Below are 14,516 nucleotides of genomic sequence, written 5' to 3' on the forward strand. Positions count from 1 at the left end.
TACATCTCTGATGTTTATTCCGTTTGCGTCCAGATCCTACTGTGGCTCCACGTTATCCTTCCTTGTGTCTGTCAAGTCACAGGGGATGGAGAAGTTGCCGGACTGGCGAGAACACATTAGCATAGCTCTAATTATCACACATGCAGTGCGCCAGAGGTTGTACAAGCTGCTTAGAGAGTCATTTTCTACGAGGAGTTTTAACTCAAATACTCACGCAAACACAACACTCAGTGAATGCTATTCACAGAGGCCCATGGCAAGAAAAGGGGCTTTATGTATTTCCCTGAGAGTGCTATTATAGAAGCCATGGAGGACAACTGACAAAGTCAATGTTTCCACTTTTGTTTTAGTCTATGGGGTTAGATTTACATCCCATTCCCATTTAGAGGGGAAAAAAAGATGAATATAGTGACAAATAATTCTTCAGTTTAAGAGATGTCTTATGATACTTATCAGCCTGATCTCAGGGGGCATCACTCTGAGCTTGAACGGCATCTGTGTGAAATTGGATTTATGGCGTGTCAGATATGTTTGGCTCTTTGTATAGCTATGTGTAGTTATGACAGCAGAGAGATTGTGCCTGTGCTCTGATGAGGAGTAAGCTCTTACTTGTCTCTTAGGACTAATGTTGCGGAGAACAGGCAGAATTTGGTGTGTGTGTGTGTGTGTGTGTGTGTGTGTGTGTATGTGTGTGTGTTTGTGGCTGATCATTATAAATATGTGGATAAGTAACTGAATACTCTGTGGCCTATGCCGTATTCTGTCAGACATTAGATAAATGAGATGAGAGGGAAGAAGAAGAAGGATAATGTTACTGAGGTGAGCCTGTTCACTCAGCCGCTCGGTCAGAAGTGAACGGGAAGTGTAATGTAATCCATAAAAGCTAGTTCACTTGGATCCTCTGAATAGGAAAGTGATACTCAAAGCCGAAGGACATTAGGACATCACCTAGGTGAGAATGTCAGTCTGCATGTTCTAATGCAGATTTCAGTGAAAACATCTACATTAGAAAAATAGAGAGCACGACAGAATATGATAATAACCATGTGCCTACCCAGTTGATATCCTCAATGAACTGACACTCTGTACAATGAAGATAATGAGGTAATAGCAAACAGCAAAATGTTGTGTTTCTGTATGATGAAAAGGTCACTTCTACCACCAAGGGAGGGAGACAAGAAAGGAAGAATACTGCTAGCCAAGGAGAGTGGAGAGAATAGAGAGAATGACTTTATTAGGGCCAGAAGGGAACAGAGGCTCCTACCATCTTCCTGCTTGCTGGTAGTGGAGTAGGGGATGGCATGAGCAGGTGAGCAGATTCCAAAAGTGAAAGATGAGTCTGGTCTGCTAAACTGTAACGGCGGCGAAAAAAAGCAGACTCAAACAGAATGGCCAGACGGTGAACGAGAGGCTTAACGGAGTGTGTTCACTCTCTACCTGTGCCTTAACGGAGTGTGTTCAGTCCTTACCCCTACCCCTACCTTTACATCAAACCCTACTCCTAACCCAAACTCTACCCCTACCATTACCCAAACCCTACCCCTCTGGCTTGGTTAGTAATTTGCCATGCCAGCATTATCATGCCTCAGATTACAGTATTTCAGGAACCCACCTTTGTCTGAACAGCTCCTAGGTTTAAGGTTGGGGTACACACAATAAAAACAAAAAAACAAAACAAAACACCATCCTATAGATCAAACAATATTCTAATGTAATTAGATTTACATGTAACGTTGGTTTTATTAATTATGCCATGATAACTGCTGAATATTTTTTAAGATTAAACCATAGTACCAGTATCTCTGGCAAAGCTAATGAATGGTTCTCAGGTGGCAGGACCATTCATCAGAGACAGCTGAGTAACTACAGAAAGATGAAACACCTTTTTAAGTAATGAGGAGCAGACTAGTTTTATAGAAAGGTATATTTACTAATTTATGAAAGATTCACACTATTGAGTGCAATGTATTCCCAAGGCAATTATACTATTTCCAGGATATACAGGTTGTGCTTTTGAAATGAATGAGAAATCACTGTTCATTTTTAGAGGAAGATGTTGGGTTGACGTTATGGAACACACTTTGGCTCTGGTCCAAACACAAGGCAGTGCACTATAATATATGGGGCTGGATTCAACCTCCCATGAGTACAATGTTAATTTGTCTTCAAAAGGATTAACTTCACCTCCAGTGAAAATGCAGCAGATAGATCAGCAAGTCTCACCTCCAAGGCCAGTGTCAGGAGAGGCACGGTGCAATCTCAGAAAGAAAAAAACACAGAAATGCCTAAGGAGACATCATTAATCTCCCTAAATGGGAAATAATAAGATGTGCAATCAGCTTTCTGCACTCTCTCTCTCTCTCTCTCTCTCTCTCTCTCTCTGTCTCTCTCTCTCTCTCACTCTTGATAGACGTTGTCTAGAAACCACTTGAGGGATTTGTACCCAAGACTCTTTCGGAGTTCGTGCCTGTCATGAATGCTGATAAGAGAGGTGGAGAAAGAGCAGAATAACAGAGGAACCTTTTGCATAATGGCCTTCACCTCTTATCATTAAACATTCACACATACACACTCAGTCACACAAAACAAAACAAACATGATTAAAATTCATTCCACAGGCGCTGAAGAAATAAAGTACAAAACATCACATTATTTCCTCATAAACCCTATCTGCTCCCATATTTTAAGAGCCAAGGTCATCAAATTCTCACCTTAGAACCACATTCCCCTATTTTACATAACTTTATTAACAGAGTTGAACTTTCCATACACTGTATTTAATGAGTTTTCCTAACTGTACCTGTAAGGTGTTTATACAAATCAGCCACAATGTTCAGTTTTATAATAACAAACAAGCATCCTTTCATTCAGAAATAAAACAAACAGCAACCACTTCACATAGATTTCCCAACATGTAATATGTTTCATTTGTTTAATAATACATTAGAAAAAATAAATGAGCCACGAGAACATGAATAGTCCAGAAAACCGCCAAATCTGGATCTCTGATGGTAAGACCAGCAAAATCTAACATAAAAAAGACATCAGCACTGGAATTTCAACCTGTTTGCAGACATGTGGGTTATGATCTGAACATATTTTACAATTGTTGCTAATTTGAAGCTCGAATAGTGTCAAACATCTAAATATTTCCTTTGGGTTGATTATGTGTAAGAGGATGAAGTGTTGACATGCTATCAATTGTTAAATCATGTCTTAAACAGCCACAAAAATTAGATCTTATCAGTGTGTTGCCTGCACCACAGACTCCTACACAGTTATACATAATGAGATTATTCTGTATCTGATGCAGCTCCACATATGAGAATCATACGTATTATTGTCTGTTTAGTATATGTGAAGTACATTATCATAGAGTTTGTTCAGTATCTGTGAAGTACATTATCATGGCAGGTTGAGTTAACTTTCACACCGGTGATTAATGGCTCACATTATTGGGATCCCTTGTTTGAATATACTACAACCCAATTATGGGTTTAGAAACTCACTAATCTCAGTATGTTATATCACTCTAACATATTATACTCCCTTTCCAAAAATATTTACATTTTCAGCATTTAGCAGATGCTTTCACACAAAGCGACTTACAATTAGGACTGAATACAACTCAAGTAAGTAAGTAAGGGTTAAGGGCCTTGCTCAGGGACCCTACAGTGCTGGGTATTTAACTGACAACTTCTGGATTATCAGTCAAGTACCTTAACCACTTAAATAGCAGGATTTTATATATATAGTATAGTTGTGTTTGCTACAGTGTGAGGACATCCTATTCTTTAATCCATGATGGGACTTCATTTTTGATTCAGAACATGACTTTTGGATTTAATCCTTCTTGTGTTTAACAGTAGTTCATTATTTATTAGTTTGACGTACAGTATATGAAACAGAAATAGAGGAAGCTCAATCTTTAGTGCAGTTCCAAAACACATGCAAGGAGCTGTGATGTCTCTGTCCTCCCTCCCTTGTACAGTGCATCCTTTGTTGCTAGTTTACCATGCAGCTCCAACACAGCAATCTGTCAGGATGAGTGTTGTTTGGAGTGGGTTCCCCAGTGGTGGAAAAATCACCCTCAGACAACTGAAAAAGCAAAGGGATACCAAAGACTTTCCAAAGACTGACTGTTCTAGCTTTGTTCTGCTAGAACCACCATGAATTAGAATGTATTTCTACAGAGAGCCAGGAAGACATCCTCATAGTTCCTCATTAAGAGAAGGGCAGAGTAAAGGCAAACTGGTGGCTGAGAGGTTTGAAAAGATGGTGAGAAGAGGAATGAAAAGAAGAGAAGAGCATTTAAGAAAAAGCCACAGTTAACAGCAAAAGAGGATGATGGGAGATGAATGAGAGGAAGAGGTAAGGTGACTGGAGCTGAGAGAAAGCCCACAGAGAAAGTTACTTCACTTTAGGGGGAAGGAGACAGTGCTTGATATTGAGATCCTGAGAACATTCAGTTCTTGCTCATTTTTCAGCAAATCCTCTTATAAAAGCCACTGTCTCATTCCTCTACAGTCTCCCATGCCCTCATCACTCTGACTGTGCAGTGCATCCAAGGTGCTAGATGAGAGACACGTCACTGCATCAGTCAGAGATGTCACTCACTGAAAACACAGCCACTCTGCATATCCCTCTCTGCATGTGTCATGCTTTTGACAGAGAATCTCTTTATCACATGCTTGGCTGAAATTGCTGGGGTTGAATCAAAATTACATGAATGCTGGGACTGAAACAAGTGTATCTCAGACCTTCTTGTAATAAACAGCAGTCAGAAATGGCAGGATCCCTGTGCTATGCCAGTCAAGGTTATCACAGGAAGAATGGTATAGAACACAGCCAGTAAAGATTACAATAAGAGAACAGACCAGAACACAGCCAGTCAAGGTTTTAACAGGGAGAACAGTGCAGAACACAGCCGGTCAAGATTATCACATGGAGAACAGTCTAGAACCTCTTTGTCACACGACAACTGACATTTCTTTGTTACTCTGCTACCTAGCTAGTTACCAAATGTATTTTTGTTGAGGCAATGTTTTTATCTATCTTATGTTAAAGGAATTATCAGGTGTTAAACCTCATAAAATTTTTTATAGGGTTTTTTAGTTGTTGTGTTGTGAAATGCTTAACTCTGTCAATAAATCTGACACCAAGTATTTTATGGAGAGAGCAGTGGCCAGAACAGTAGTAGCTCAGTGGTTAAGCTACTGGACTAGTAATCACAAGGTTCCTAGTCCAAGTCCTGCTGCTGCCAGTTTTCACTGTTTGGCCCCTGAGCAAGACCCTTAACCCTTGATTACTTAATATGTATTTGGTCATAACTGTAAGTTGCTTTAGATAAAAATGTGTCAGATACATGTAAATGAATTTCAAAATCATATTAAACTACTCTGAATAATCACAAAAAAATTAAGTTTAACATCAGACTATTCCTTTAACATTACATAGATGAGGGGTTTTAGAGGATTAAAAACAGCAAGCAAATCACCAAGGAAATGGTCGGGGTTGCAAGAGCACTTCAGGTGATTCACATTTTGAGGTTTTGTGAGGATAAGTCACTGTAAGGGTCTGTCATTGTGAGGGTATTCACTGCGAGTGTAATCACTGTGAGGATAAGTCACTGTGAGAGTATTTGTGTGAGTAATTGTGGGAGTAATTGAGGGAGTGTTGAGAGAAATAATGAAATGTTGCTCAAGTAGAATAACTAAATATGAATAAAGCTCTGTAACTGGTTGACATCTGTGTGTTCCTGGGTCAGTGTGTTCCTGGGTCCCTACATAGCTTCCTGTTCAGCTTGACATAATCCTTTCTAATTGCAGAGCACACAATCACCATCTAAAGGACAACAATCTGACTGGCGTGATGTTTAGGTCAGAAAGGTTTACACTCTCAGAGACTGCTCATGTTCTATGGAATTTATTTCCAGTTCCACTTTTTTCTGAAGTTCACCCTGCCTCCAGCAGACCACGGGTCTTCACATCACAACATAGACGAAGCCCAAAGAATACAAGCACGTGCCTGTTCTGATTAAATGATAGAACGGGATACTTTTCTGACTTGCCCAATCCCCCTGTGCCACCACATCCTCATGCTTCTCCTGTGACCATTGTGCTGGCCATCACTAGTTGTTCTCACCTGAAATGGAGCCTAGACTCAGAATTGGATAAAAACTGTGAGGGTCTCTGGCTCATAAGTAAAGTGAGAATGAAGAATGAAAGACAGAGAACATATTAGTAGCATCACAAGTCCAGACAAGAAGGAAAGGAATACTATTAGCCATGGAATTAAATAAGAAAAAGTGTAGTTCTAGATTAATGGTGTATAGTTCTAGAGTAATGGTGTCCTTAAACTCAGGCCTAGTGTACAAGCACTAGAATGCTCTCCAAGGGGAGAACTAAGCACTATTGTAAAGCTCTGGACAAGAATGTCTGGTAAATGCTGTAAATGTAAAGAAGGTATTTTGGAGGATCAAGCAATCTTTTTAGAGGGGTCTGACTTTTTCAGGCTTGATTAATCTCTCCTTGCAAAAGTGTCAATAATTAAGGCCATGATTTCAGCAGATGTAGGTTCTTTAATCAGCATAATGGGTCATTACTGGATATGTCCCATCTGCTCAGCACCGCAGCTAGTTGAAAACTCTGCATAGGTTTAATCCAATCAGTTTTATTTAAGCACTGCCTGCCCCTAAAAATCTAACACATAATTTGTTCATGTTCTCCTGCTAGAGACTAGGATTGTTTAAAAAGCATAATTGAAAATAATGGTATAATCATAAAGATATGCCTTTTAAGTGTTGTAAAATGAATATTAAACATTTCTATGGTTTGAAAAGAATATCTGGATCAACAGTTAAGCCTATATATTTCACGTTAGTGAATGACAAGCAGGAAGCTCGAGGAAAAATCCATCTTGCTCACCTTTTATATAATAATCACTGGAGGACAAAATCCTGACATCTTATCACATTCATTTCAGGGCTTTATGGGTAAGCATGGCTGTTAGACATAAATCAAATGTTAAGGTATAATGATGGTTTTGTAGAGATGCTCTGAAAAATGGCATAACCTCTCCCTGCCAAGAAATGAAAATAATAATAATAATTATATATATATATATATATATATATATATATATATATATATATATATATATATATATATGCACACATACACACACACACACACACACACACACACACACACACACACACCAATTTATAGCACGTAAAGAGGTAATAGGCCATCAGAAAGGCTGTGAGAAAACCAGTCAGTGCTATGAATTCCTACATGGCAGTGTAACCTCAGTAATTAGAAAATCTCAATACGACTTAATTCTGTGTGGGCTAGCTCTCTACTGTTGGATCCTCCCTTGGTTTATGGTGACTATTCAAAGTAGATTACTGGAGTAAAGTAGATGACTGGCTAGGACAGAATGGCAGTAACATCTGTCACAACAGCTAATGGAAATTATCTAGTACATTTATGGGATTTAAGGTCATGCCATGTGTTATTTTCTGAGCCATTTTGTTCAGGTTTATGGTGTATGTGATAGTTTTCTTGTAATGTTTTTATAGAAACAATTTCACATGCTCAAAGAATCTAATAAAATCAGGCATCAAGTTTATTATATCATACATGTAGCATCATACAGATACAACAATAGGATTCCTAAATATGTTAAAAATAAATAAATAAATAAATACATGGATAAACTTTTATAAAGATGTGTGATAAGAGTGTGGTAAGATGTGAGATGAAGGCACTAAGGCTCTCCAGACACCTGAAACGGTTAATCTGAAACTGTTAATCTGAAACCGTTCATCTGAAACTGTTCGTCTGAAACAGTTCCAGTGAAATAGTTTGTCTGAAACAGTTAATCTGAAACAGTTTGCCTGAAACAGTTTGTCTGAAACTATTTGTCTGAAACAGCTTGCATGAGGGTGGTTAAGTTTGAACTCTCTGAAGATATATTCTACTTCCTGAAGAAACTATTGCTGATCAGTGTGAATAAATCTGTGATTAACTGTGTAGGGCTCTCTTAACATGAAACACCAAAACGAGCAATCATGTTCAAAAAATATTCTGCTTTTTTATGCACATTTTAAGTGCAGTAAACTGTTTCACAATTACATTAATAACTAACTGCATGTCATTTTGTGAAAATATGTCAAAACATACTGGTATTTTCTCTATGGCAAAACATATAGCAGAAACAGAAAGAATCATGCTCAAGAAATACTCTGAGTGCACAGATGCTGACTTCAGTGTAGGTTATCAGTCATGAAAAGAGCTGACTAGATGAGTAATCAGAGTGAGAGTGGTCCCTTACAGGGCTCTTGTTCAGCAGTGCAGGGTAAAGAGCTTGTTTAGTAGTGCAGGGTCATATATTAAATGATACACATGAAGACGATGCCAACCAAAAGCTGCTGAGCACAAAAGGGCACCAAATCAGAAACAAGCAAATCAATACAATCCTCAGAAACAGGCTCCAGCACCCAGCCCATCCTCAGAAACAGGCTCCAGCACCCAGCCCATCCTCAGAAATAGGCCCCAGCACCCAGCTCATCTTCAGGACATGCTTACCTTAACCTCCTCCTATCTGGCCATGGAATTATACTATTGAGCTGCTCCTATGAGTTCTGTCTGTTAAGGAAATTACAGGTTTGGAAGAGTATTTCAAAGTGGTCTATCCAACTAGCCATGCATGTCCTCCTTATCTGTAGACTTTTTCTTATTACAGAAGAATGATGGGGACTGTGGTCATGTATTGATTACCAGGGTATTAACGAAGTCAAAATACCAGTAGCCTCATCACTCTGGACCCGGGTAAATCTTATAATCTCATAGGCATTCAAGAAGGAGGCGAGCTGAAGACTGCTTTCTCAGCTACTAACAGATATTACAAGGATGCCTGAATGAGCTTTGAGGTCACCAAAGTCTGAACCTCAATCATTTTTAAGAGCTAAAAATATCATTTTAAGATAAAAACAACAGCATAAAAAACAGCGGTCGACAATTTCTCCATTGAGACATGTGTACCCTTAACTCAGTTTAGACTGATTTTATTGTTAATTGTAAATTTGGATTACATAAACAGAATGTATAAAGGGTGATTTTATTGTTCACATTTTAAAAGCCAAAAAAAATCCGGGTAAATCAAAATATCTCACCAACTGACTTGTGGTGAAATGCATGCCATATATCCCAAAGCTGTGCAAAGTACAATTAAAGAACATTTTAAAAAACCTACACTGAGTGCAGTAAATATGGATTATGTAAACAGAATGTATAAAGGGTGAATTTATTGTTAGTTTTAAATCTGGATTATGGAATCAGAATGTAAAACGGGCAATTTTATTGTTATTAGTAAATCTGATTTATGTAAACAGAATGTATAAAGGGTGATTTTAAATTTGGATTATGGAATCAGTATGCATAAAGGGTGATTTTTTTTGCTAATAATAAATCTGGATTATGGAATCAGAATGTATAAAGAGTGTTAGTTGTAAATATGAATTACATAAACAGAATGTATAAAGGGTGATTTTATTGTTAGTTGTAAATCTGGATTATGTAAACAGAATGAATAAAGGGTGATTTTATTAGTTGGATCTTAGCATGCATGATATTTACTACCTTGTAGCACAATTATCTATGAACTCATTAGGAGAATGATTATCTATAGCTGGGTTTTGTCATTATGCTTGTCACTATACAGTTACATTATTAGATTTGTTAAATATTGGATAGAATGGCTATAATGGTTCTGCATAAAGAGGCAGATTGCTTACTTAAGTATCTACAGATTTCTGCATTTTTCAAATGCAAATCATAACTAAGCTTATTATCAGCCATAAAGTACAGTATTTTGCAATAAATTAATGGTACTACAGTATCAGAGCGCTTTAGGCATAGTATAGTATAATTATTTTAATAAATTGCTTAATAAACTGTGTTTTTCAAAGTAATGCTATGTTGGTCATTAGTTTTAGATGTTAGGCCATGTTAAACATGTCACGGGATGGCCTCTCCCCCTCGAATTCTATCCGTGTGTGTGTGTGTGTGTGTGTCTACATTGCCATGCCCCTCCCTTATTAATCGGTCATGTGTTACACCTGTCTTTCATTATCAACCTTGTTAGTGTGTGTATTTAATGCTCTGTTTGGTTATCAGTTGTGTTGGTGTTTGTCCCCGTGTTCTCTGTACAGACTGTACTCGTCCCACTCGACTGTATTTTACCCTTTGTTGTGGTCTGTCAGCATAGTGTTGTTCTTCGTGCTTTAAGTTTAGTTCATTATTCTGTCAATACACATCTGTCGTGTTTGAACCACACCTCGCCTCTGCCTCCTGCCTTGCCTCTCCACACTCCACACTCCTCCTGCCTTGCCTCTCCACACTCCACACTCCACAAAATATAGTAGCTATGATGTCAACAAAACATTTAGGTTAATGACGACATTGTTGATAATGAAGATTAAATGTCCTTTTAAATTGAATGAATTAAAAATATTTTCACTTTGTATGATTTTAATGTTTTGTAGGTGTACAAAGTATTTCCGGTAAAGCAGTCACAAGTTTGGTAAGGAATGTAAAACTCAACAACATTGAGAAATTAGCTGTGTAACATAATTTCAATCAGTACACCCTTAAAAATTAAAGGCCATCTGTGTCCTGAACATCTGTAATATTTTCCACTTTTAGGTCATTTTGGAGTTTGTTCTCGAAGAATAAGAATCTCACACTGAGAGCACAGTTTTGGTGCTTGCCATGTGGGCTGGAGCAGTCTAATGAATGTGGGCCTCTGTTACAGCTGGGAAGCCTTGCCCTCTTGCACCCCCATCAACCTCTGACTCTGATAACCAAATCAGAGGCTCCCGGTGTTCATTAAAAGGGAAAAAAAACACTTGGTGATGTGTTACCAAAGTGATTTAAAATAATTGGCTCATGGTTGCAAAATGGATTGTAGCAGCTACGGGCTATCTAAGCAAAACAACTGCAGAAAAACATAAAGACCCATAACATGTAGCCTTGTGACTGTCCTGCTCTCCAAGTCCTGCCACTGGCTGAAGAACATGATGGGGATCCATCTGTCTGGACTCACTACTCATTACATTGCATGCCCTTGTCTTCATGCAAGCACAGTTAATTTTAAATTTGAATGTGTGATTAGAATTTTTGCAACCAAACTTAAGCCAAGAGAGCAGTAATTAATACATTAATTAAATAATAAGTAATAAACCACATAGTAATAAACCACATAGAATTTTAAATCATATTTATTCAGGTTTTCAACCTGTCCAAAAAGGCAGTATTCTGTAGTGCATGGGCAAATTTGTTTGAGCTTTTACTAAATTATTCTCATATGTCACATCACCATTAACTGACCACCTACCCGAGTGTGACCATTTCACTGCGAGTTATACTGTGTATGACTATGTATGTGACAAATAAACCAAACTTGAAACTTGAAACTTGAATACGGTTGCAGATAGCTCCATCAATCATGCTGACCCAAAAAGAATGCTTATGTCATTATGCTTTTATATCTTTATTGTTGTACAACAATCTAAATTACCTGTGTGCATGAAATGTGCTATTCAATTACCCAAGTAATTTACTTGATCACATTACTTAATCACCTGTTTATTCAATCCCACTCACACATGCACACACAAGCATGCATGCACAAATACAAACAAAACCTGGACAAAACCTGCTGATGTCCTCACTGAATACATCATGACACGTGCATAAATGGATGTTTACTTCGCCTTGCACCAAAGGCAGATTGTATCTCCCTTTGTTCTAAGATCTCCATATACAATAACATTAGTTTGTCAGTGTTTTTGGTGTAGTCACAGAGATGTGGAGCCTGTAATTTCCCTACTGCACAAATTCAACTACACTGAACTACAATAATTTTGTTTTAGTAAAAAGCAATAGTGAAAAGTGAGCTTTGGCAGGACTGAGGGTAGAAAGCTTATGAAAAAAGAGAGGTATAATCTATAACCCTAACCCTAGGTGTAATTTATATAATCAGGGAGCTCTGAAGTGATTAAAATGTGGATCCAGAGTTCATATCACAGCTGACCTTGGATAAAGGATTCAACAATTATCTGGCTGCTCTTCCATTAATTCCTTTCAGTATAGACAGTATAGACTTCAGCAAAACAGAGAGAAAATTAGTGCTTTGCTTCCGGAGAAGACAATAAAGCCTTTTTAAAATTTCATGACAGTTTTCTCTTAGTAATTTGTTTATAGTCAACACTTATAGTGATTCAGAAATGGGCAGATGCTTGCGGTATGAATAGACGTGACTTTACTGATTTTAGGGCAGACCAGATATGTAGTCAATAAGCAGAAGTCACAACCAGAAAAATGACACCAGCAGAAGTACAATGGGGTAAATCCAAAAACTGGGTCAAAACCATTACCAGAAACAGACATAGAAGACCCACACAGTATTCAGTATGAAGGGGGAGGGGACGGGAGGGGGGACTATTGCAATACTTCTAAAAGAATGCTAGTAAGGGAAGATGCTTAAATATGTGAATAATAATTGATAGCAAGTGGTGATAATTAGAAGTTCAGGGATGTTGATAGTAGCAACATATTGGTCAAAACAAGTGGTAAGTTCTCCATTTGTCGGGACCGGGGATCATGGGAAATGGAGTTTTGAGGTGCAAAGTTGGGGACAGCATGACAACACTATAACCAGGGTACTCTGAGGTTGCAAATTGTTTTACCTCTAAGAAAGAAACATTGTGTCATGATGTGAGATGTATTTGGGCTTTCAATGACAGAGAATAGAAAACAGAATAGATTTAAGTCTAAAAATGACATAAATGGGAGAATAAAGCCATATTTAAATATAAAAAGGAAAATATTTGTTTTGTCTTTTTGAAATGTTTTTTCATGTGATTATTTTTTCATATAATTATGATTTTTGTTTTAAATGTGATCAAGAAATATGGATTTGACATTAAACATTTTTAGAATTTACACCTTGCTAACCATGCAAAATACTCACTGAAAAATTTAATGAAACAAACAAAAATGTATGGGGAACCTTTTCCATTCTCAGTTGTCTCTGAAGTAAAAGTCAGAACTGAAGAGATCTCATATATCCACTTGTGATTGATATCCTGAAAGAGAGACAAAGGCTTATAAAGTTTCATTTTTTATATTTGATTAAAATGTCAAGGAGGTGTGGGCTGTTTGTGCACTGGAGCTTATCCCTGGGTTTATTTCATTATGAAACCTACTAACGATTAAGAGTAGCATAATACAATTTTATATAATGTATTACAACACAAATTCTTCTATATGCTCAATTTGACAAAAAAAATCTAAAGGTATACAAAAGCTCCACAAAATAGCAAATAGTAGTCATTTCAATCACAGTCCTCTCAATTAGACACTGTAATGTCATTGAAAACTTGTCAATAAGCCCATCTTTGAAATGAGTAACCTGGATGCCTCCAAACTAAGCGACAAACCTTTTTCAAACCTCTCTTTCATACACAAGGTTATAAAGAAAGTAGTTTTCAACCAACTCAGTAACTGGCTAGTTATTTTCAGCTTTCAGTCTGGTTTACGTGCACATCACAGCATCCAGACTGCTCTTGTAATGTTTCAAAACAACATTTACCTAAATACTGATTCAGGTAAAATATCAGCACTGGTGACATTTAAAATGCTGCATTTGACATTTACGACTACAAAATACATCTGGCTAGACTGAAGATCTGGGTGGGAATTTCTGGTGTAGTTCTCAGGTGGTTCAGGTGATATTTAAAAGGAAAGCATATTTTGTGACCATTGAATGAACTGTCATTGCATGTGGGATGCTTCACAGCTCAACATGAGTGCCTATGTTTTTAAACCTTTATGATCTTATATTAAACTGAATTATGCAAGATAAGCAGTTGCCTATTGTGGTAATGCAGACAATGGCCACATTTACATAGCTTTATTCATCTAGCAAAATGGACTCATCATGCCAACTGACTCATTATGCAAATCACTGAATTAAATAAAACAAAACAGATCATTTTTGGCACCAAAGTGGAGACTCAACATTTGTGGTTACACTGACATCAGGGCCCTAAACAAGAAAAAAAAAAACCTTAGTTTTAATATCCATAACAAAGCAATATTAAAGTCAGACTTCCACTGTTTTTAATTAGAGCCAGATTTATATCTTTTTTTGTCCATCACTTAGGCAAAGTTATCTTTATTCCCAGCAGGCTGGACCATTGCAATGGTCTCCTCACTGGCCTTCCCAGAAAGACCATTTGACAACTGCTGTTTATTCAGAATCCTGTTACTTGAACATTAATTAGGGCACAGAGAAGTGAGAATGAATGCTCGATGAATACAAACTCAGTTGGCCTCTCCTACCAGTGGGGAATAGTCAGCTTGTTCTATCTTGACAAAGACCAAAACATGATGTAGCAGCAGTCAGCTACTCTGCTTCCTGCAGCTGGATCCAGAAGACCTCTTTGG

Source organism: Electrophorus electricus, chromosome 3 (assembly GCF_013358815.1).
Source record: "Electrophorus electricus isolate fEleEle1 chromosome 3, fEleEle1.pri, whole genome shotgun sequence".
Taxonomy (NCBI): domain Eukaryota; kingdom Metazoa; phylum Chordata; class Actinopteri; order Gymnotiformes; family Gymnotidae; genus Electrophorus; species Electrophorus electricus.